Source organism: Danio rerio, chromosome 14, assembly GCF_049306965.1.
Source record: "Danio rerio strain Tuebingen ecotype United States chromosome 14, GRCz12tu, whole genome shotgun sequence".
Classification (NCBI taxonomy): Eukaryota; Metazoa; Chordata; class Actinopteri; order Cypriniformes; family Danionidae; genus Danio; species Danio rerio.
This window is the reverse complement of record NC_133189.1, coordinates 8,834,760-8,859,687: the sequence shown is the minus strand read 5'-3', so window position 1 is coordinate 8,859,687 and position 24,928 is coordinate 8,834,760. Positions and strand designations below refer to the sequence as shown.

At 36.2% G+C, this 24,928-nt stretch overlaps 1 protein-coding gene across 5 annotated transcripts in view; it reads right to left on the bottom strand.

Annotated features, from left to right (window-relative positions):
• nrg2b (neuregulin 2b) overlaps nucleotides 1-24,928 on the bottom strand; it is a 166,490-nt gene that overhangs the window by 127,257 nt on the left and 14,305 nt on the right. The gene's annotated exons all lie outside the window — the stretch shown is intronic.

The following is a 24,928-nucleotide window of genomic DNA, read 5'->3' as shown; positions in this document are numbered from 1 at the left end:
CCCATTGACTGTAGTGCTGAAATGCCTCTTCAGCGCTTCATCTTCCACCTCCAGTGTTTAAGAGAGAGAGCTCTATGCATGTGGACTCTCACTGGCAGCTAAAACATAGCACATACTGCATCAAGCCTTATATTTATGCTGATTTGGAAATTCGCATTCATGACAGCAGAGGTAAAAGTGCGCTATCCAACTAGACTGTATAGGAAAAGAGAGGCGATTACTCATGCAAAACCTGCCACCGTGCCTCTGCTAAAGTGGTCTTGGTGGTTGCTGGAGCATTGCTGAGTGGTTACTTTTCAGTTTGAAGTCAAAACAACCCACAAAAGTTACTTTACTACACTCAAAAAATGACTTTTGCTGCTTTTTTAAAATGAGTCATAACAACACAATTCTTAACAATTTTTTTTTTTGGGGGGGGCAGCTTAATTGTTTATGTTCAATTCACTTAAATTTGTAAAAACTTAATTTAACTTAATTTAAGTGTTGGGATTACACAAAGGAACTGTGTGGAACACAGCATTTTTTTTTACATTGTAAACATGTCAACCCAGGCTCATTCTGAAAATGCACCTCTATATACATTTCTGGAGACCACGAAATATGTCCCAGGAGGTACATATTTTTACAGTTTTTGTTTTCGTGAAACCATGATCCAGACCGCTGTGTATACTTTTTGAGATCTCAAATTTCTCTGGCGAGTGCCATTCAAGCCTGCTGTTCATGCGTAAACCCACCAGAGGTCGCTGTTGACTGACTGTTTGACTGACTGAATGACCGACTGACTGACCGACCAATTAACTGATCCACCCTCCTCCTTCCCTAAACCAAATCAATTTTATTGATTGACCCACCCAGTTCCCTAAACCCAACCATCAATTTACAAAATCAATCCAAAAAAAATAAAAGCCCTCGTTTGATTTTTACCAAGTTTTCAAATTTTACAACATTCCCACACAGTTATTCACTTGATTATTTTAGTTTTTGGATTCTGTTTTTGTCCTACCTGCTTTCTGGAACCGTTCATTACCGGACTCAAACCCTGTCGTCATGGTCAATGCCTCTCTGCATCTCAAGTCCGCCGACGTACATGGCAAGCTAACGGGACAAACTGGTAAAAGCGGGAAAGCTGCTCATACAGAGGTAAGCGGTCAGCTGGTAAGCGCGAAAAGGAAAGCCCCGTAGCATTCGTTTAAAAAATTAAATGCAGCCATACGTACCTCTGGCTACATAATTTGTGGTCTCCAGAAATGTATAAAGGACTACGTTTTCAGAATGAGCCTATGTTGAAACATGTTGGTTATTTACTGAAATAATCTCACAATTTTTTTTTTTTATCTTGAAAAGTAATCCCTTCCCCACTGGCAAGACATTATTAACATTCTAACTAGAGATCTGCATCTAAAGTCCAAATGAAATCATAGCTAACGAAATTGATTTTGTTAGCTCACATTGATAGACTTGCGGTAAACAATTAATCTGTGCATGCCATTAAGAAAAAAAGTTTACCCTTGCGATCTAAAATGAAAATCTGAAATGCACTTCCTATTTGTTTTTCGTTAAATCCTCAGATTGCATCTGTCTGAGATATTGGGCGTGGCTAAAATTCTTAACCACACCCCTCCAACTGTCAGTTTTGACAACAAACAGAAATAATGAAGAGGAGGAGTCTTTAAGGTTGTTATAACTCCTGAAATCCTTTTTCTGATCTTTCAAAATGAAATGCGTACTTTAACCAATCAGCTCGCAGCAGAAAAAGTCAAGCCACACCCACTATTTTCTCATTTAATATTCAGTTTCTCTAGAAATAGCATCATAATAAAATTTTTTTAAAAACGGTCGCATCTTCTGTAATCTCAACAACTTCTGTAAATTGGACATCCAATGTCACCTTTAAAGTCCGCATGAACCAGAAGCTGTGACCATTTATTTATTTATTTTTGTATTATGATACAGTTTCTTGGTTAAATTTATCAATGGTGGTGTACATAGACAACCTTTTACCCAGTCAAAAACAAATCAGTCCATGTGAGCCGTTTTACTTCATATTTCTTCAAATGATCACTCCCTATATAGCACACACGCACTCACACAAAGTGCTCAACCACGCCTCAAACGTCTGTGACAGAAAGGAGTATTTCAAGCTGTTTCCACATTATAGTGACAAAATGTGTTGTCTGGCTGTCTATAACCATTGCATATAATTTATCATTGCTAGACATTGCAGCCTACCATTATCAATGTAAAATGTATTCAAACAAGCATATCTACATATGAAAAGTGAAAAGTTTTGTTCTGCACATGAAGGATGATGATCTGATTCTAAACACGAGTGAACTGAAGCTACTAACTGTAATCACACAAAACAAACACAAATCATATAGAAAAATCTACTTACATCTTTAGACAGCTTGTACATGCGTACGGCTATCAACAACAGTCATAATTGCCTGTTGATCGGTGTACGCATCTTCCCAGCAGGGAAGATTCTTAAGACATTTTATAACGTTTCTTAAAATTTTGTAAATGTTAGCACATAGCAATATTTAAATAATGTTACTGGACATTCTTGTAATGTTTTGTTTGAATGTTCTTATAATGTTGAGAGAAAACATTTGTTGAAAATTAATATAATGTGACTGAAATGGTCTAATAACATTTTAAGTAACATTCAGAGAACATGAGACTGAAACGTTGTGAAAAAATTGCATAAAATTATTAAACCTTAAAAAGAAAAAAAACATCATTTACAATATAGCTAAAAAACAACCTGGGCTGTGTACGAAACCGCAACTTCCACACCATATAGTACAGTATAGTATAGTAAAAACAGTATGTTAGCCAAGTAGTATGTCCAAATTCATAGAATTTGAAAAACAGTATGCGAGAAGTAGCTGAATAACCTTCCACTTCCAACAAGATTCTGAAGTGTGTATCCGACGGATGCTACGCTATCCCATGATGCACCACGAGAGAATTCATGAATGGAAAAGAAGCGACGCAACTGACATGGGTGGGTCACGTAATTATGACAAAATGGCGGATGTAGTATGTTCGGGTTCTATTCATACTGCTCACATTCATTCTGTATAGACCTTTTTCATGGCTGCTGCATGGAGGGCGCCATAGCGACCAGCGTCTTCCGTTAGAATGCTAAAAACTTCTGTTTACAGCGTGTACAACTGGTAATTTGCGCTCTGAAAATGGGTTTCAATGACGTTTTTAATGGATAACAGAGTGTTTTTGTGACACACAACTTAGAAATGTGTCTGTTAAAGCCGTTATAATCTGTCACGTGGTTCAAGCGCGTCAGAAATACGAGAAAAATGGCTCTTTAACACACGCACACAGAGAGAGAGAGAGAGAGAGAGAGCAAAGAGTACTGGCATGAAACTTTACAGGTATGAAAGTCGTGCAATTTACAAAAATGACCAATAAAAGTCTGTTATTGATACTCTGCTGGCTGATTTGCTGTTCATTCTAATCGCGAGCCGTTTGTGTTTTATTTCGTGTGTTGTATTCACCACGGTTTGTGTTTTTCTGTCATTTCGAAATGACACTAGCCTATAATTTCCCTTTGTCACAGTTATTAAATCAGTGTGTCAGTGGCGCAGTACAGGCTTTTTGGTGAATTACATTTGTTTGGGCTGGTTATATATTTGAAATAAAGAGAAAATGTTGACTTTAGCGATGTCAAGGCTTCTCTTAAACTGCAGAAGATGCCGTCTGACAACGAGGGGAAAACGCCTCACAGCAGCTGTTTTCCATCCTATTAGATCGCATTTTTTTAAATGATCAGTCCAGGAGATGGTGCTTATGGACAACAGTATTAGTTCAAAGAGGATAAAAGCAGGTAAAATAGATTAAAACTATCGTTTCAAAGCCGTCCAAATGTGACTGTTTACACGCATCAGCTGCCGACCGGAAGTTCTTCGCATTCTCCTTGCGCATACACGCAAAGCATAATGGGTAATTTTGCGTTCCAAGAAAAAGGTCTATAGAACATATTCTACTGTATAGATATTTTTCTAACAGTCTTATAGTAAATTAATTGATGGGCAAGCTACTTGAAAAATGTAATAAGCTAATCTATTAGCGACTTAAAGTAGTAGCTAATCTATCTCGAGCTTATCTACAGTAAAAGCTACCCTCTTGGAAATGTAGCAAGCTAAGCTAAAAGCTATTTGTCAAAAGTAACTTAGCAACATCTAAGCTATTTTTGCAATTTTCCTTTTTAAATCAAAGCAACTTAAATTCAAGTCAATCAAATCTTAGTGTACAATAAAACTGTCAACAAAACATGTGAGGCTTAATGGTTCAGTTCAATTATTTACTGCAAATAATATGCTGTACTAAACAGAAAGAAATAGTATATAACAGCTAAAACAAAACAATCCAATAAAACCAGGTGTTACACATTTAAAATACTATAGTAATTTATAGTAAAGGGAAATACTTAGCAATAAGCATATATATATATATTCATTAATGAACAGTTGTAATTACACACACACACACACACGCATATATATATATATATATATATATATATATATATATATATGCGTGTGTGTGTGTGTGTGTGATTACAACTGTTCATTAATGAATTACACGACAAAATGTAGTATCCTTAATAGAACTAATAGTAATTACCATAGTATACTGTAGCCTTTACTACAGTAAACTTTATACATATAATAGAACTAATAGTAATTACCATAGTATTACCATAGTATACTGTAGCCTTTACTACAGTAAACTTTATATATATATATATATATATATATATATATATATATATATATATATATATATATATATATATATATATATATATATATATATATAAATAAACTCCTCTCCCTCAGTCATCTTTCAATCACGCTAGTTTTTTCGTGTCAGCCCATTGATTGTTCGCCAACGTCACCAACCAGTGCGAGAGGTGGCAGTAACACACTAAAAAGTTTGTTGAGTTTTGTAAGAACGTTCAAAAAATAATGTTATGTAATATATTGTTATGTCATATATTAGAAGCGTTAAGGGAACATTTTTTTAACCTAAAATTGTTAGCTGTGTTCAAGCAAAACAACAGCCTATAAATAGCATTGGAATGAATTTCCTAGAGCGTTAATATTTTGCCGATTGAAAGTACCTGCATAAGAAGCCCTGGCAAAAAAATAATTATTTCTGGCAACCTCTGGGACATGCAAGCACATATGAAAATAAACCTCTCCATGTGCCACAGTGCCATGACAGGGCTTATTTTCCCAGAGCTGCACTGCCTGTCACACTTCATTCCTCACCTGGGAAACGCTGGAAAGTGTGAATGTAATATTTTGAATATTAAATTGGGCCATTGTGCATCATGCAGATAAGTCAACTGGTGACTAAGTGAGATGTCATTTTTGTTCCAAGAGAAGAAATCCTGTCAAAGCTCTTCAGTAACACTATACCTCGCCATACTGCAAGAAGCACATTTCAAAACAGCATTTTAGCCCAAATACAGAAAGTGATACAAACCATACATCATAATTATTTTTGTTTTATACAACATTACATGCCATTTAAGCATGTTTTTAAAAGTTTCAATTGAAAACCAAGTGATCTGTAGGAGTTTCGAAGCTAAAACGCAAAATGCAAATGAGCTGTTGCTCATGGCCTTTTTCCAAAAGAAGGCGGAGTCGATAAACCCTGTGGGCTCTAGTTTAACGATCTAGGCACAAAGTCTAAATCGAAGGGCACAAAAGCATTAAGGGCGTGTCCGAATCCACTTTTGCTATTTTATGGATGGAACTATACACTCTGCGTCGCAGTGTATGGTCCAACAGGGTTGTGCTTATTCTTTTAATGAGTTATGGGTATGTTTTGAGAGTAATACAATCAGAGTCACATCTCCCATTCCCTTCAAGAGTCAATTGCGTTGCACCATGGCACATTTGCAATTTACATGGCAGACTTTGTAAGTGAAAAAACTGAACTCAGCTAAGTAAACAGAGCATCTGCAGCACGAGGATAAAAAATGAGCCTCCTCCAATCGGTCTTTACCTTCACTTTCTCTTTCTCTCTTTTGTGGATAAGGAAACGTTGTTGTACGCACAGACATACATTAGCCTACATAATTAATTTTGTTTGTTGAGCGCAAAGATTTGTTTCAAAACTATTTCTAAATTCAGTTCTAATTTCTAGCAAACTAATAAATGAACGATAATAATGTGATAAGTTGTATCCAAACACAAGTGCTATGCCCAATATGGTCCAAAACCTGACAGGTGGAAAAATCTAAGCTTGTTTTTAATAAAACAAATATAAATATGCATATAATAAATAATACTGCTGGTAATATTAACATTATAAAAAAGCAAGTTGTCATGAAGGCGAGGCACTGGCGCAGTAGGTAGTGCTGTCGCCTCACAGCAAGAGGGTCGCTGGTTCGAACCTCGGCTCAGTTGGCGTTTCTGTGTGGAGTTTGCATGTTCTCCCTGCCTTCGCGTGGGTTTCCACCAGGTGTTCTGGTTTCCCCCACAGTCCAAAGACATGCGGTACAGGTGAATTGGGTAGGCTAAATTGTCTGTAGTGTATGAGTGTGTGTGTGGATGTTTCCCAGAGATGGGTTACGGCTGGAAGGGCATCCGCTGCGTAAAAACTTGCTGGATAAGGTTGCGGTTCATTCCGCTGTGGCGACCCTGGATTAATAAAAGGGACTAAGCCGACAAGAAAATGAATGAATGAATGAATGAATGAATAAAGTTGTCATGAATAAACTGAAAAAAGCCCCTGAGATGAAGAAGGCATGGAGGCAGTGGTTTTTATATTTATGTAGAATGTAATATTTTTGTAATATGTAAATCCATTATTCTTTTTCATTTGTAAAGATATTTATGTATTGCTGTACATCCTACGTATATTAAGAAATGTGTAAGCGAGGCACACAACTGTGCTCTGCACTGGACTTTATTATTATCTAGTCTATTTCAGTTCCTTAAAATAGCAAGGCGCCTTAACACACCTCTTTTCTAGACCAGCGCACAAATGAGTCCACAAAGTGGCACAAATAGATTTGGTATTTCAACAACGTGGCACAAAATAGGACAATTAAGATTGCATTGGTCTGAAAATCGCATCACATTGGGGCAAACATGTCTTGCGCCTTATTGCACGAGGTGTATAATAGGGCTCTGTGTCTCTCTCATACTATCATACACCCGGCACAATAAGGTGCAAGATGCGTTTGGCGCGATTTGTTGCTATTTTCAGACAGGTGCAACCCTAATTTTCCTGTTTTGTGCTACGTTGTTTAAATAGCAAATCCATTTGCACCACTTTGTAGACTTATGGGTGTGTTGGTCTTAAAAGAAGGTGTGTTAAGACACATTGTTGGCGCATTGCTATTTTAAAGAACTGAAATAGACTGCGCCATTGACCAATTAAAAACTGCTTTAAAGTCCAGCGCAGAGCGTGTTTGCTATGCATCTATGCAGGCCCAAAATGCTTACACATTGCTTAATACAGACAGGATGTACAGCAACGCACAAGCATCTTTACATATGAAAAAAATAAAGGATTATTTGCATTATTTAAAATATTATTTGCATAAAAATAAAAACCACTGCCTTCATGCCTTTTTTTATCTAATTTTTAAAAATTATTTTTAGCAGTATTATTCATTATATGCATATTTATATTGTTTTAATAAAAACAAGTTTAGATTTGTCCACCTGTCAGGTTTTGGAGACGTCTGCATCACCATATTGGGCATAAAAATAGTACGTGTTTGGATATAACTCAGTTTTTTGACCACACTTCATTATTATTGTTCATTTATTCATTTGCTTTAAATTAGAACTGAATTTAGAAATAGTTTTGAAACAAATCTTTGCGCTTAACAAACTAAATTAAATATGTAGGCTAATGAATGTCTTCAGTGGAGTGAGTTTCCACCGTCTACTTATCCACGAAAATAAGGGAGTAGAGTAAAAGTAAAGAAAAGAGAAAGTAAAAAGGCCAAATGGAGGAGGCTCGTTCTTTATCCTCATGCTGCAGATGTTCTGTTTAACAGTTTTTCTCGTTAGTGAAGCATTCAGCTTATCCATTTACAATGTCCACCATGTAAATAGCAAATGTGCCATGTCACAACACAACTGAATCTTAAAGAGAATGGCAGGGGAGACTCTGGTTGGTTTAATGCATGTTGTGCTCAAAACACCCATAACTCATTAAGATAATAAGCACAAACCTGTTAGACCATGTGCCAGGGCACAAAGCATATTTTTCCATCTTTAAAAAAGCATAAGTGGATTCGGGCTAGCCCTTAATGCCTTTGCGCCATGCACTGTAGATCACGTAGATCGTTAAAATAGAGCCCTCTGAGTTTATTATTGATGATCACATATGACATGCTTATGTGATGCTGCAATCCTTTATTGGCATCAAGTTGTGCTGTATTTTATTATTTCAGGCCTTACAGGTTTAAATCCACACATGAAGTGCACACGCAGAGAAAGCCAGCTGTTAGATGGCATATGTCAGGTGAGTATTAAATTGAAGCTCTTATTGCTCATATGCTTACAAATACACAAAAAAGTCCCATATGTCTATGAACGTAAACAGCTGGGAAAGAAATCACGTTTATTAGATCTGTGAATTAGCACAGCACAGAATCAGCAGTGTAATATACAGTACTTAGCTACTTCTCTCTGTGCTAATATTACACCATGTCCTAATACCAAGATTAAAGTGACAAGCAAGTTGACTGTCTGGATCAGACACAATACTACAAAACATTTAAATAACAGCCAATCAGAAATGCAGAAATAGATTAATAATTAAAGGTGCAGTAGAAGAGCTGGGAAAAAGCTGTAAAGACTTTGAAATTGCTTTAAAAACTTTAGCCTGAGAGCATTTAAAATGCACATCCCTCTTTATATGCAAAATGCTGTCCAAATCTATGCCACCTGAAGTCATAAACACACTGAATATTCCTCCACAAATGAGAAAACTTTATAGCACTTATATTACAATTCCGAACTTAAAAACCATATGAAAAATGGAATTAAAGCACTGTCATGATCACCAGCGATGTAGGCCTTGCAAATTGCTGAAAAACATGCATTATTACCCGGACTACAAATCCCATCATTTTCTGCACTCGCACACCTGGCCCAGATCCCCCTTGATTGCAAACACACATCAGAAGCTTGTGAGGACTGATTACCCAGACTATAAACACAGCGCGCGAGCATACACACACACACACACACTTTGCTGATTCTTGTTAAACAAGTGTTTGCTTGTTTTCCCATATTTCTTGACCATTGTTTTACTGTTTACGTTGTTTTGCCACCTGTCTCAACCATTCGCCAATACTCTAACTATGCTTTTGGATTATCTGCATGCTACTGTCTGTCCCTGTTTTGACCTTTGCCTGCCTGACAATTCTCTTAATAAACTGCACTTGGATCCTCATCTTTGTTGCAACTCGACTCTTTACAAGCATGTTTTCAGTTGCGTAGCAAAGTTCTTTAATTAAAAGTATAGTGCATATTAGCCTAAAAAACACCAACTTTTTATTTTCTGTACACAATGTAGTTACAGATGAGTCAAGCTTTAAATAGGAAAATAATCAAAATTCGTAATTTTTTGAGCACGATGCTAATGATCTAATCTAAATCAATGATATATGCTAAGCTAAGCTAAAAGTGCTCCCGCCAGAACCAGAGGTCACCTGAATGGATTTAGAAACCATTAAATTTACCCATTTACTTTCAGTTTACTTGTAAAATGAGTCTATTTCCAAAAAAAAAAAAAAAAAAAAGAAAAAAAAGTAAAGCAAATGTTTCTTTAATCATTAACAACAATCAGAGAGACACTGAGGTTTATTAGCCTCAAGCACAAATTAAACGCAATCCTAAACATCAACATTAGTTGATAGGAAAGAATGATAGTTGTTAATGATTAAAGAAACATTTGCTTTACTTTTTTTTGTTTGTTTGTAAAAGACTCATTTTAAAAGTAAACTAAAAGTAAATGGGTAAATTTAATGGTTTCTGAATCCATTCAGGTGAGCTCTGGTTCTGGCGGGAAAACTTTTAGCTTAGCTTAGCATATATCATTGATTCAGATTAGATCATTAGCATCGTGCTCAAAAAATTACGAATTTTTATTATTTTCCTATTACTTTGCAAGTGAACTAATTGGGAACGTCTCTAAAATATCTGATTTTCAAGCTGATGTGTGATAAATCAATACTAATGTGTAATGAAACAAAAAATTTGCAAGATAGATAACAAACATTTGAACATATGCTATGTTTACCCTGCATCCTAGACAATCAGTTTTGAAGAGTCTGCGTGTTCTGACACTCTTTCATTGACATTTTTTTTTTGGACTAAAAGTAACCAGTGACTGCTGACTTGCATGTTTTAAATCACAAGGACCATGGTTTAAGATATTTTTGCTTCAACAAAACAAAAAAGTCTACTGTACACACTGGAAAAAAAAAAATTTCTTATTTTATTGGCTGAATTATACCTAACTTGAAATAATTTGGTAAATTAATTGATTCAAGCAAGTGAAGCCAAGCTCATATGCTTTATTTAAAAAAGAAAACAACAACAACAAATTGTTACTATTATTTGGCTGAATATTGTTAATTTACACAGACAGACTTTCTTGGCATCCAGCTGTAAAAGCCAACTAAACACAGTTTTTCTCAACCGAACAAAGCAGAATACATTAAACCTGACAGCAAGACAAGTGAGCAATAACAATGAATATAAAATGCTGCATGTTGTTATATACAATGTGTGATGTGATAGTAGTATGTTTGAGCCCCACTGGACACTGTCAGCCAATCAGATCATCCGATTTCCTTCACTCTTCCATCAAGGCTTGCGCTCTCAAGGTCAGCTGACTTGCTTTCTCTTTCTCACTCACACTTACTCCTTCATTCTCTCTCTCTCGCACACACACATTCTCACTCCATCTTTCACACACTTCTCTCCCCTCCCCCGACGCGGTTCTTGCCCTCCAGAATCAAACAGATCAGACAAGTCTGCTTAAACAAGTGCTGTTATCTCCCCGACCACACACACACACACACACACACACACACACACACACACACACACACACACACACACACACACACACACACACACATATCTATCTACATCTAAATCTATAAATCCCTATTGAAGTTAAAACATTTGGAATGTGTTTCTTCAAAATTACTCTAAATCTTAAGGCAAATATTTTTTTGTTATTTTTTATACATTTTTAAAATTGTAAATTTAGAAGAAATGACAACAGTGTTATCTTATAAAGGTATAAAGGTTACTTTAAATATGTATAAATCTAATTTTTAGGTTATTGATGTCAATATTTTTGTATTTAATTTTTTTTATGATTTTATGTATATCTCGTATCTCATTGGCTGATAGCCATGTAGTATTCCTGTAATAACAGCACTCGAACAGCCTCTTCACCCTTGTATATTACTCCGCCCACAGCAGATAAATAAACTGACCACAGTTTGACAAATATTGCTGCTGTTGTACAACATAATGTACTTTTGAGGATTTTCAGGTGATAATGTAGTTGTTTAGATTGCAACTATGCAGTTTATTTATAAGGACAGTGTCTATTTTAAAGATTCCTAATTTTGAAGATGCAGCGAGTTCACCTGTCATACTGAGCAGAGCAAAGACGTTGACGTTCAGCCACAAGATGGCGACAGAGACTGCATAATAAGTCCTTAGGGGAGAAAAACTCAGCGTAAATTTCAAACTACAGATGATCAAATCATTATAAATTAGGTAAGTGTCATACTAAGTCAAAATCTCTCTTTTGTATGTTGTAGTGCTGTTTTTATACCATATTAATCTGGTTTTCTTTTCTTTGGCTTTTTCGAGGTTAATTATTGTGATCTCCCGATTGAAACAGAGAAATACTGAAAAATCTCTGTAGACTGATGGCATTTCATGCTGTTCAGCCTTATAATCTTAGAACTGTCTTCAAAATTTACTTTACCTTACCGCAAGAGAATCCTTCAAATACCAAGTATTACTTCAAATACTTAAATAAACTTGAAGGGCACTTTTTATCCACAGGTTGAGCCCTATATGTACACATGCCTGGAAATGATGCTTATGATCGCGTGAAGTTAAAACTGGGGGTGGTTAGGGCGCGGGCCAGCAGTTTGAGACTTCTGCTCTAAATTTACGTTTATGAAGTTGTAACGGTTTCTGCTGTTCTGACGTCAGCTGCAGATGTGAATGAATGGTGGAAGAAAGTAGTTCCTTATACAAAAAGATTTTTAGACTCCCCGGGTTTGATTTTCTTTTTTATATACATAATTATGTCAGCAAACTGTTGTATAAACGTAATATCAGACTCTTAGCAGTGCAACACGGCTGTATATTGCCACTGGTGGGCACTAAGACACTCAGCCTATGGCCTCGAAACAACACAAGCCTCCCACCAGTGCAGATAAACAGACATATTGCACTGCTACGAGTGTTACATAGTATATATATATATATATATATATAGTAGGAGTCACGGTGGTTCAGTGTGTAGCATGATCACCTCACAAAAAAGTTTGCTGGTTCGAGTCTCGACTGGATCAGTTGGCATTTCTGTGTGGAGTTTGCATGTTCTCCCTGTGTTTGCGTAAGTTTCCTTTGGGTGCTCCTCTGGTATATCCTCTGGGTATAGATGAATTGGGTAAGCTAATTTGTCCGTAGTGAATGAGTGACAATGAGTGTGTGTAGATGTTTCCTAGTGATGGGTTGCGACTGGAAAGGCATCCACTGCGTAAAACATATGCTGGATAAGTTGGTGGTTCATTCCCCTGTGGCGACCCCAAATTAATAAAGGGACAAAGCCGAAAAAAGAAAATGAATGAATAAGTAAATATACAGTATGTATACATCTCATATATGTGTGCGTGTTCCAGCAAATATTGATTTCTAAACTGTTGGTTTTGAGAATTTAAACGTGAATTCAAAAGTGAAATTTTAAACATGTCCCTTTTTTAGTTATTTTATGCAAAACAAAATGTTTTTCAACATGTAAAATGTATTTTAAACAAAGAACAAATTCCATTAGTAGTAAACAGCATAAAACTAAAATTCAGCAACAACAATGCTATCTCTACTCAATCTCTACACAATGCCTGTAAACCCTACATCCAGAATATTTCTATTTATCCACAATAATCCCATAGCTGAATACACAATTAATAATTTCAGTCAAAGAGAAGAAAATATCTGCATGCTGCAAGACGCATGTGTGGTTTATTATTATTATGCGACTGCGATCTCCATTTTTGTGTAAGACAGAAACACCTCTATCTGTGCGTGAGATCAGTGTGATTTCTGCAGCGCACAGCTGTCACCATGGCAACCACTTAGAGGAGAGAGAGAGAGGGAGAGAGAAAGAGAGACATAGACAGAAGAATTACACAATTAAACAATTAAAGGAGCAGCTAAAACGCTCTCCAGCCGACACTAGTACTGCAGTACTCCATCCGTCCTGCAGTTAAAAAGAACAATGAGTCAAATGCTGACCTTTGACACGGACATTGCAGCTGTTTTGCTCTGGAGCCTGATCTCCAGAATGGAGGAAATAAGAGTTTGCTACTCAATATCACTGGCTGCACACAATTTCACTCAAGAGCCCTTGAGTTTGAACACACTCATTCAAATATACACACGCTTCATTTATTATTGTGACAAAATCCATCAGCGTATTCACATTCTTCATTACTATTTCGGGTTTTACTATGTAGAATATGCCAGAGTGCTACATAATATCTCAGTTTCTCTCTCATATATATACAGCTGTAGTCAGAATTATTAGCCCTTTATTTTGGCTTGAATAAAAGCAGCTTTAAATTTTTTTAACAACATTTTAAGGTCAAAATTATTAGCCCCTTTAAGCTATATTTTTTCCAAAAGTCTACAGATTAAACCATCATTATACAATAACTTGCCTAATTACCTTAACCTGCCTAGTTAACCTAATTAACCTAGTTAAGCCTTTAAATGTCACTTTAAGCTGCATAGAAATGGCTTGAAAAATATCTAGTCAAATATTATTTACTGTCATCATGGCAAAGAAAAAATAAATCAGTTATTAGAGATGAGTTATTAAAACTTTTATCTTTAGAAATGTTTTGAAAAAAAAAACTCTCCGTTAAACAGAAATTGGGGAAAAAATAAACTGGTAATAATAATTCTGACTTCAACTGAAGGTGTGAGTGTGTGTGTGCACCTTGTATTCCTTGTATTATGTTGTGTTACATAGTATTCCTTATGTAAATGTCAATACCAATACCAATAGCAATACCAGTAAATAGGGATGTAACAATATTGTAAATACCGTCATATAGTAATTTTTTTCAATATTACCGTAGGCGCATAACTCAATAAAACTATATTTCTAAAAAAAAATTGCTTAGGCGAATGAAGCGAACGGGAGGTAGCGGGAACTACAATTCCCATCAGCCTAGGCGTGGTCATCATCCTTTGCGGTCTGTTGTCACTACAGATCCAGTAATGCGGAAATGGAGTGTGTTGCTAGTAGCGGGGAAGAAAAAGAGCTGGAAATGATCGAACCTAAAGCGGGTTTTAAATCGGATGTGTGGAAGCATTTCGGTTTCTTTCTAAAAAGATACGAAAAGGTGACAAAGAAAAAAAACAGTATGCAGGCACTGCCAGACTGTGGTGAAATATAAGTCAGGGAAAACGACTAAAAACAGTCATGGGGACTGCAGAACACAGCACACTTGTTAGATTAATGCAGACATTGACTTGTACTGCAAGGAGACCTCTATCTCACTCATGGCTTGTCCTATCAAGTGGTGGAAAGACAATGCACAACGTTACCCACTGCTGTCAACCTTGGCTAAATCATATCTCTCTGTCCCAGAAACCTCAGTCCCAAATGAGAGGGTTTTTTTTTCTGTTGCAGGGGACATGCCCAGAGATCCCAGCTTTTACCAGATTATAGTTATATGATAATTTTCCTTAAAAAACCCATCTCTATCTAAGTGAGTGGTTGATTAAATGTTGAATGTGATGAGTTTTCAACAATACTAAATTAAAACTTTATTTTTTTATATGGTTTAATAGTTTTTGTGTTATTAAAATTGAAAAATTGAAGTTCCTGTTTCGAAACTTACAGATAGATGGCTAATTTGTATGTCATTGATATGTTCAGTGCTAAGGTAAATAAACACTTTTGCCACTTTTTTCGAGTCTTTTCATTAGTTTTGTTTTTCCTGTAAATTATTCAATAAATACCGTACCGTTCCATTCATACCGAGGTATTACCGTACCGTGAAATTCTGATACCTTTACATCCCTACCAGTAAATTTTGACCTCATGGGGACATTTGTTTGATCCCCATGAGGAAAGCGGCCCAAAAATTACACAGAATAAAGTACTTTGAAATTGTAAAAATGCAGATTGTTTCCAGTGAGGGTTGGAATTAGGGTAGGGTTAGGGAAGTGGAATAGAATATACAGTCTGTACAGTATACAAATCATTACGTCTATGGGAAGTCTCCATAAAGATAGCTGTAGGTGTGTTTGTGTGTGTGTGTGTGTGTGTGTGTGTGTGTGTGTGTGTGTGTGTGTGTGTGTGTGTGTGTGTGTGTGTGTCAGAGCATTAATGTAAAACATTCTATGGAGAACTGCATAATTTTTTTTAGAAGATTATCAAAGACCTATGCAATTTGAAAAAAAAAAATGAATTAGTATTAGTTTTGCTGCTTAGCAAATGGTATTATTATTTCTATTATTATGTACATTCATGCTGCTTAACGCACACTGTAAAACCCAATAAGTTAAGGCAACTCAAACCGTTTGAGGAAACCGAATGCAACAAACCATTTGAGTTAAAAAACTAATCTATATAAGTACTGTGAACTTACTCTATTGAAGTTGAACTAATGAGGTATTTAATTAACTCATGACCTTCAACACTGAGCTCAAAACTCTTTACAAATGAGTAGAATTAACTTTCAGTCAATTTTGAGTTAACTACACTCATTTCAATTGATAAAGTTGACTGTTGGGTTTTACAGTGCAATAAATGTTACAGCAATAACAAACAGAAAATAGAAGTTCCGGTCTCCTGTATTATTTACATTTTTTCATTAAAAACACTGTAACAGTGTTATATATTTTGTTAACTTATGTACTTAGATTATCCCAAATGTTTCGAAAAATGTTCAAATTCAGAGAAATAAGCTATTTTAACCAGTGACAAATATGTAATGAAATGTAATTAAGACAACTCCCATGATTCCACACTCAGTCACACCGTCATCAAACTACGGCTTTGACCCTCTAGTGGCAAGGATTACATACTGAGCCTTTAATATAGTATACTTTCATTCTGTATTTTTGCCAGGGGCTAAGTGTAACAATAATGTAGTAATCACTTTTTGTCAAGTGGTGCTCGCTGCAGAGCCATTTGAGGAGAGCTGAGCTCCAGCGAGGGGGAGCTTAAGCTTGAGCTCCACCTTTTTTGCACTTCTTCTACAAGTGATGTCACTGGGGGTAGGGTTAGGGGTGGGGTTGGTGTACGCATTAAAACAGCTTACAGGAGGAGGAGCATCAGCTCTCCTCAAATGGCTCTGCAGCGAGCACCCTCTCCTTTTTGTTGCCAAAGTCTTATTTATAGCAAGTAACGAAACTTTAGCAAGTAACAAATTGTTGAACTTCTTATGTAAGATATTCTGGTCTTTTTTTGTTGGCCAGTATATAGGATGTTTATATAAACGCATCAGAATAGCACTGCTTTAATAATTGGCCTTAGCAGAAGGCATCGTGCATATCAAACACAGGAAAAGCAACAGATTAATGTTATCATTATCATCATTAACATATCCCAGATTTTTTATAGTATATTTAGATGTAACCCCATTTGTATTCTTTAACATTTTCATAAATAACTGTAAATGACACATTTTTTATCAGTAACTGTAACAAATTACTGTTATTTTTATTTTGTAATTAAATTACGTAACGCCATTACATGTAAATAATTACTCTCCAATAGAGGTCCGCGGTACAGCCGTTGGACCTGACTAGATTTCTGGGGGCACGGGAATAAATTTCCGAATAAATTGTGGGAACGGTCGGATAACTGGTTCAATTTTTGACAGCGGGCAGTCTAATAATATCGCTTCCGACTCCCGAGCGAGCAAGCATGCATACATGTATGTATGTGCGTGAATGAGAAAGTGTGATGCTGTGTTTAGCTTGTTTGTTGCTGTCTATGTGTGTGTGTGTGTGTGCGTCTGTAATTGAGAGAGCTTTGTGCCGTCTGTGTGTGAGTCACTGGCTTGGTGCTTATTTGTGTCTTTGTGTGTGTGTGTTTATACAGACAGCTTGTTATAGGCTGTCTGGACTGTGTATAGCTGGGTGGTTTTCAGTTTTGTTCTCCCCCTGTCCATTAGCGGAAACAGGTGCGAAGGGGAGAAAACGGGGCGGGGCGGGCAGCGGGACATCAAATGCTGAATATAAGTGGGAGCGGTCTGGTTCAGGGTAAAACCTGGCGGGAGCGGGATTTAAAATGTAGTCCCGCGCAGATATCTACTCCCCAATACTGCATATCTAATGAATTGGAAGGCATATTTTATCCAAAAGATTGAAAATGTGCTTGCTATTTACTCTGCCTCAAGTGGTTCCTTTATGAGATTCTTTCATCTCTTGAACACAAAAAAGCATATTTAGAAGAAATCTGAAAACTGATACCCATTGGCTTCCATAGTAGGAAAAACAAAAATGGAAGTTAATGGTTACAGGTTTCCAACATTTTTCAAAATATCTTATTTTGTGTTCAAAGGAAGAAAGAAACTCATAAAGGTATTTAACATGAGTAAATGATGACAAAACTTCTATTTTTCCGTGAACTATCCCTTTAAAGCATCCCAACTATAGAAAAACAACCATTTCTTTAAAAAAAATAATAATAAAATAAATTATTTTACAGTAAAATACAGTTCAGGTACAGGAGCAACTCTTTAGTTGAAACTGTAGGATCTATTTTTGTTAGCTACTCTAAGCTGAGGTGCAGCATCTGCTTTACACATGGGATCTATACTCCATAACACACCGAGTCCCACTGGAGCCCGAATAAGAAAACCAGCTGCTAATTAAAACCAAAAAAAAAAAAAGGAAAAGAAAAAAAAAGTTGACACAGCAGGTCTTTCTGAGCCAAATGAGAAGAGCTTACACCAGCATCACCTCCACTACATAAGCACCCCATCACAGCATATTAACACTATCTGAGATGGAGATTGGCACAGACACTCAAGCAAACTATGTTTTACATCCTCTGAATCGATACAGCCTGTAACGTACAGTACTCTACTAAAGCACATGAACACAAATGCAAACCACGCAAGCTCGAATACGGGGAAATGTGTCAGACTGCAAACGCACGCTCTGATTGTGTTGTTTTTAGATCAGGTTCTGTCAACTGCAGTTAAACAGAGAGTAAGTAAGTCAACATGTTTATAGCTGGGTATTTTAATAAAAACACATCTGTTTTAATGGCACAAATATTTGAAGGATATATTATCTCTAAAGTTAGAGTAGCATATTGCCCTGTTTTTATTTACTTATTTTTTTACCCAATATTAATGTTTAAATGTGTGACAAAAATTGATATACTTTTTATTGTCATAATTTAAAATGTAGTAAATAGTCAAACATTACATTGTCTTACATGGATTTCTTTTAATAAATAAAACTGCTGTGTTATTTATTTTTGTAACATTTTTAAGCCAAATCTCAAAACTGTCCTATCCCGGCAGGCAAAGGATGTTAACATGACGTCAGATTGACATTGTACCCCAACGTCGGGGGACATTGCATTTTGTTTGGAAATCAAAATCCGGGTTGACTTCAAAATCCAATGTCAGGGAGACATCTATGTCCAACGTCGGACAGACATTGCATTTTGGTTACTTTCCAACACAACTTAAATACAACAAAATAGCAATGTCTAATGATGTAACAGCATGTGTGGACATTATCAATATGACATCTATCAGACGTTGGATTTTGGTTGCCATATCTGATGTCAGTATTTGACGTCAACATGACGTTAGTTTTAGATGTTGGCTCGCCGTTGGATTTTGGTCACTTTCTAACACAACTTAAAATCAAGCAAATATCAACGCCATTTCATGTCGTTATGGATGGATTACCGGTTTGTAAACATTCAGGATGCGTGCGCAGCGAGGTCGCATATTAAAAACGGGAGCAGTAGCATTTACAGCGAGGGAATGACATTCGATGCGATACAGTTTGTTGTTGTCTTAGAATTAAGTTATATTGATTACATATTATATATATATTATTTACATAAAGCTTTCTGCGAATTATAACAGCTTGTCACCCAGTGAATAGCACAGGTATTCTGCAAAATTAACGTTAAAGTGAGCGGCGTTTGTATGACAGGTCCATTTGCGATAGCACCCTCTCAATGGATATTGGAAAAGACGAAATGGCCAAGCATCTAGCCCCAAATATACAATCTCATTGAAGCTCCAAGTGATTGTACAAGAGAGAAGTTAAAGGGCTACAAGTCTTTGGATACCAACAATTTTCACCAGATTCACTAGATTCAAAACTTTGTAGTGCTAAAACCCAAGGTTCTGCCTAGTCAAAGACAAGGAAAGAAGACGGAACTGCACAAGGCCTGGGTAATCCTGAACAAGCAAAAAAGTGCATTCTGACAGCGAACTACACCTGTACGGCAGGGTATGTGAATGTACATTTTTACAATTCATTCTTAGCATTCAGTGTCTGCAGTTTAATTAACCATAATTAACTGCTTTTGCTGAAATCTTTGCTGCAATCAAAAATGAGTAACGTGTATGTTTCAGCATAGCGTGAACGTAGCTCATATAAAATGAGAACTGCAGAGTCGAGCATTTTTAATTAGGTTCTCACTCCATTCAGCTCCATTTTAGCCAAAGACATCTGCGGTTGGCATTAAAAGCAGTGTGGTGTACACAAATTCAGCATCCTACCACACAACAAAACATGTTTGCTATTGCAACCGGTCTCTTTTTGCAACCGGGAACCCATGTAACGGCATGTAAGTCACGTGTAGGTTGGTAATTCCACCGTCAAAATAACATTGTCATTAGATGCTGGTGATCTGAATCTAACCTAATATTAACATCTTATGTTGTGTGTCTGCTGGTATGGTGTGACTGTCTCAAGCATAGTTCAATGAAGTATAACTCTCAGAAATCAAAAAGAAAATCTAAAAATCACTAATAAATACTTCAGGCCTAAATTTGCAAGTGGATTATTTAGTAAATGCAAATCACTTTTTTCATCCATATATTTCTAAAAACAAATCAACAGGAATTAAAAACATTTTGTCACTGTAAACTGTGTCCTCTGGTTTGACACGAGATGTTTTTAAAATTTTAAATCTGGCAATTCCAAGACCCTCTGTGAAGACTATGACGAGTTTTGACCCCTAATATTCTCTCGATCATACATACAGTACATACATATTCAAGAATATTGCATCCCTACATTGTCACTCACTCATTCATTCATTCATTCATTCATTCATTCATTCATTCATTCATTCATTCATTCGTTCTTTAGCTCCCTAAAAAAGGCTGGTCGTCCATGAAAGTCAAAAAAATTGAGAGGCCATATGGATAATTCATTCATTCATTCATTTGCCTTCGGCTTAGTCCCTGATTTATCAGAGGTGGCCACAACAGAATGAATAGACCATATAGATAATAGGGAATCTCAATTGCCAATCAGTTTAAGGCTGTAGCTGAAGTTAACCACCAGGTCAAAGATCTGTTTGTTGACATTCAATGTCTCGATATTATGAAAAAATTTGGACTGAAAGCCCTGCAGTGACCAAACCCTCAATAGCAGTAAGAATCACCTAAGCTTTGCTAAGGAGCATATAGTGTGGACAGATAACTGCTCCAAAGTTCACTTTAGTAAATAAAGCTAGTTTAATGTATTTTATGTCTTGTTTGCCACATTTTGATCATTTAATTGTAGAAAGACTGAACCAAAGTGTGTGCAAAAAGGTGGAGTTGAAGTGTCATGAGTTGGGGATGTTTTCTGAATGCAAACATTTATTCTAATTAACATTGCTCCCTAGGTAACATGCAGATATTTTACTGTGTTCAATACTTAAACAGCCAGAGATTTTCATACATAACAATGACCCAGCGGGCACCTTGATATCTAAACAACCTAAAAAACACGTCAGAAATGCTAAGTGATGTGATTGATCAATTGTCCTATCTTGATGTAAAAAAATACATCAAACTGACACAACATTGGCGCCAAAAATTGATTACAGTACTTTTGACAAAGCAGTTTACATACATTGTAGGGATACAAAATTCTGTGTAAATTTGTACCTTTTAATAGAATTATTGAAATAAAAAATAAATCTTATATTATAATTTTTGTGATGTTATTTTGGTGGTAAAATGGCATCAATAGCCCCTTTCACACAGTGATAACGACAAATATCCGGAAGATTTCCATAACAACTTTACCGGTCAATTAAAAAAGTGCTGTTCACACAGGCAAGTACATTTCAGATTTTATTTACAGCAAAGGACCATTCACACATCCATTCCAAATTCTGGTGAATTCTGACATCATTAACCAGCAATTAGCCTCTAAACGGCTATGCTTGTATTTGTAAACATTTGACTACAATACAAACTCTGCTCCATGTGAAGGTAAACAAACAGCGGGTTATCATATAAGCATTTTATTGATAACTATTTACACAATTGGCATTAAGAAAGAACATAAAAACATTATCTGATTAACATCTAGCCACTAAATGTGTCTGGAAAAATATTTAAAGGCTTTTATTTTCATAAACAGCTCGGATGTAAATGCGTCTGAATGTTCTGATTGGCTGAAGCAGACGTGTCAAGTCAGCGCATTCTAAGCCTGAACACGCTCTTTCCAGCAATTTATCGGTATTTTCAAAAAGGGCCTTTTCACATATACAGACCTTTACAGAAAATTGCTGGTAACTTTTCGGAAGAGGGTGTATGTGTGAAAGAGGTTAATGTGTGGATGCCAAAGGTTTTGACATCAAATCAATTAGCATTTTTGCAAAACAGGTAAATTCATTGATGTAGAAAAAATTAAAAAATAATGGCAACCCAAAGCCCTGATATAAACCTGATTGAAAATCTCTGGAAAATTCTTGATGACAAGATTATGACTTTGTCATGTGTGCTGTAACCTTCAGAAATATTAGTCTTTCTTCATGCTATGTTCAGTACCGCTCTCTAATGTTGGTGTTTTATTGAAGTAATTTTTAAAAAACATAAGTAATAGTACTGTACAGACAAAACACAGAAAAAAGATAATAATTCCATTATTTCTGAAAAAAACAACAACTATTGATTTCCACTGTGTGTATAAATATAGATCTTCCTAACTGATTGGCTGAACATCATGACCCATCCCTAATAATAAACAAATGCAGAAACACAAAGCCGCAGCATGTGTGAAATAGACTCCGGTGTAATTGTCTTAGAAATGAGCTCGACCTGCTTACCTCAGTCAATGTGTTTCTATCAGTTCATTTCAATTAGACATTCCTGACACATCTCTCTGAACTGAGGATGGCGTGAATGAGAGAACGAGAGAGAGAGAGAAAGAGAGAGAGAGAGAGAGAGAGAGAGAGAGAGAGAGATGTGCACAGTAAGTGATGAATAGTTGATGAGATGCTCGCAGGCAGAGCAGAAAGGGAAAGCTATTCTCTTTTACTCTCCCTCCTCCCTCTGCACTGCATCTGCTTCTCTCTCATTTGCGTACCTTCCTCCATCCCCTGTTCAACTCGCTTTACCGCAATCACTTCTCTATCCTACTCCCTTTCTTTCTCTCTTTCTGTCATATCATTCTCCAGGTTTTGTTATATCAGCAGTGTGCTACTGTGTAAAAATGTATGTGTATATATATATATATATATTTATTTTTTATTTTTTCATTTCATGCATGCTTGGGTTGAATTTTTGACAGATTCATTGGATTTTTGTCTCTCTGCCTGAAAAACAGCTGAGAGACACACTGATTTTCCTGTCACTTCTGTCACTAAAACAAAAGGACAATGTACAAAATGCTAATATTTAGTTATAAATAAAACTAAAATTATTGTTTCATTTGCAAATAATAGTCTGTTGTTCAAATAAGATGTCCATTGCAAATAGCAATTTTTTTAAATGCTAAATAATTATTTTTCCATTGTTTTTATATACATTTTCTTTATATTCATGCACTGAAAATATAATTATATTGACAAAATACCAATTTAATTATACATATTCTGTCATTAATGAAAAAGGATGGCTCATATTAAGATGCTACACAATTTATATTGACTTTTTCTTTTAATTTTAAATCCAATTTTCATGTTGGTGATATAATTTGAAGTGACACATGGTTTAAATGAGAAAATAACATTTAAATAAAATTATTAACTGTATAACAAGCATTTTTGCAGACATTTTTTTTATTTTGTTATTAAAAGATGATAAATATACAAAATACTAAAAAATGTATGGTAATTTCAAATAAAACGTTTAGTTTTATTTTTATACTTTATACATTTATGTATTTATATAACAGTTTTGTCTGGTTCTTGAATCTGATTGGTTGATAGCCATGAGATTCATGCATTCATTTTCTTTTCAGCTTAGTCCCTTTGTTAATCTGGCAATAATTCGCCAACTTATCCAGCATATGTTTTACGCAGTGGATGCCCTTCCAGCTGCAACCCATCAATGGCAAACATCCATACACACACATGCTGCGGTCAATTTTAGCATACCCAATTCAACTATACTGCATGTTTTTGGACTTGTGGGGGAAACCAGAGCACCCGAAGGAAACCCCTGGTTCGAAACCCCCAAGGGTTGAACCAGTGACCTTCTTGCTGTCAGGCGATTGTGCTACCCTCTGTGCCACTGCATCGCTAGTTGAATATTAAAGTATTATCAGTACTAGTACAGCCTCTTACCCTTGTGTATTACTACGCCCACATAAGTGGCAAGCAGAGGACTACAGTTTCACAAATATTGCAGCTGTTGGACAACATAATGTACTTTTAAGGCCTTTTTGGGTGAGACTAGTTGTTTAGATTGCAACTATGTATGCTGTTTATTTAAAAAAAATAGTGCCTATTTTAAATATCAATACTTTCTGAGGTTAGCGCGATGGCAGTCATTAGCCTGTCCTACTGAGCAGAGCAAAGACGGTTAATGTTCCACCACATGTTATGGGGTTATTGTGATCTCTCGATTGCAAAAGAGAAATACTAGGAAATCTTTGTAGACTGATGGCATTTCATGCTGTTCAGTCTTTTAATCTTAAAATGTGAGTAAAATCATCTGATTTGTCATCACTTTAGACATTAAACTGGAGAATCATTCAAATACCAGCTCTAAAGGGACGTTAGTTTCTGCTGTTCTGACCATCAGCTGCAGGTGTGTATGAGTGGCGGAAGAAAGTAGTTCCTCTTACAAAAGGATATTTGAGACTCTCCCTGTGTTTGATTTTTTTTAATACACACAATTATGCCGCCAAATTGTTGTATAAACGCAATATCACACTCATAGCAGTGCGATATGGCTGTATATCATCACTGATGGAACACTAACGCCCTGTTCACACAGAGTGTCAGCGTCAACGATTACCATTCACTTTGAACGAGTGACATCAAGCTTTGCCAAACTGAATTGTGGGTCCGTCTGCACTGCTTTAGTGATGTTGCTTGCTGCAGAAGTTGGAGATAAGAGGGGTGTCACAGACGGAGGACAATAGTGAAGAGCGGGGGGGTTGTCACGGATGAAAAAGTGAAGAGGGATAGGGAGTCGCGGAAG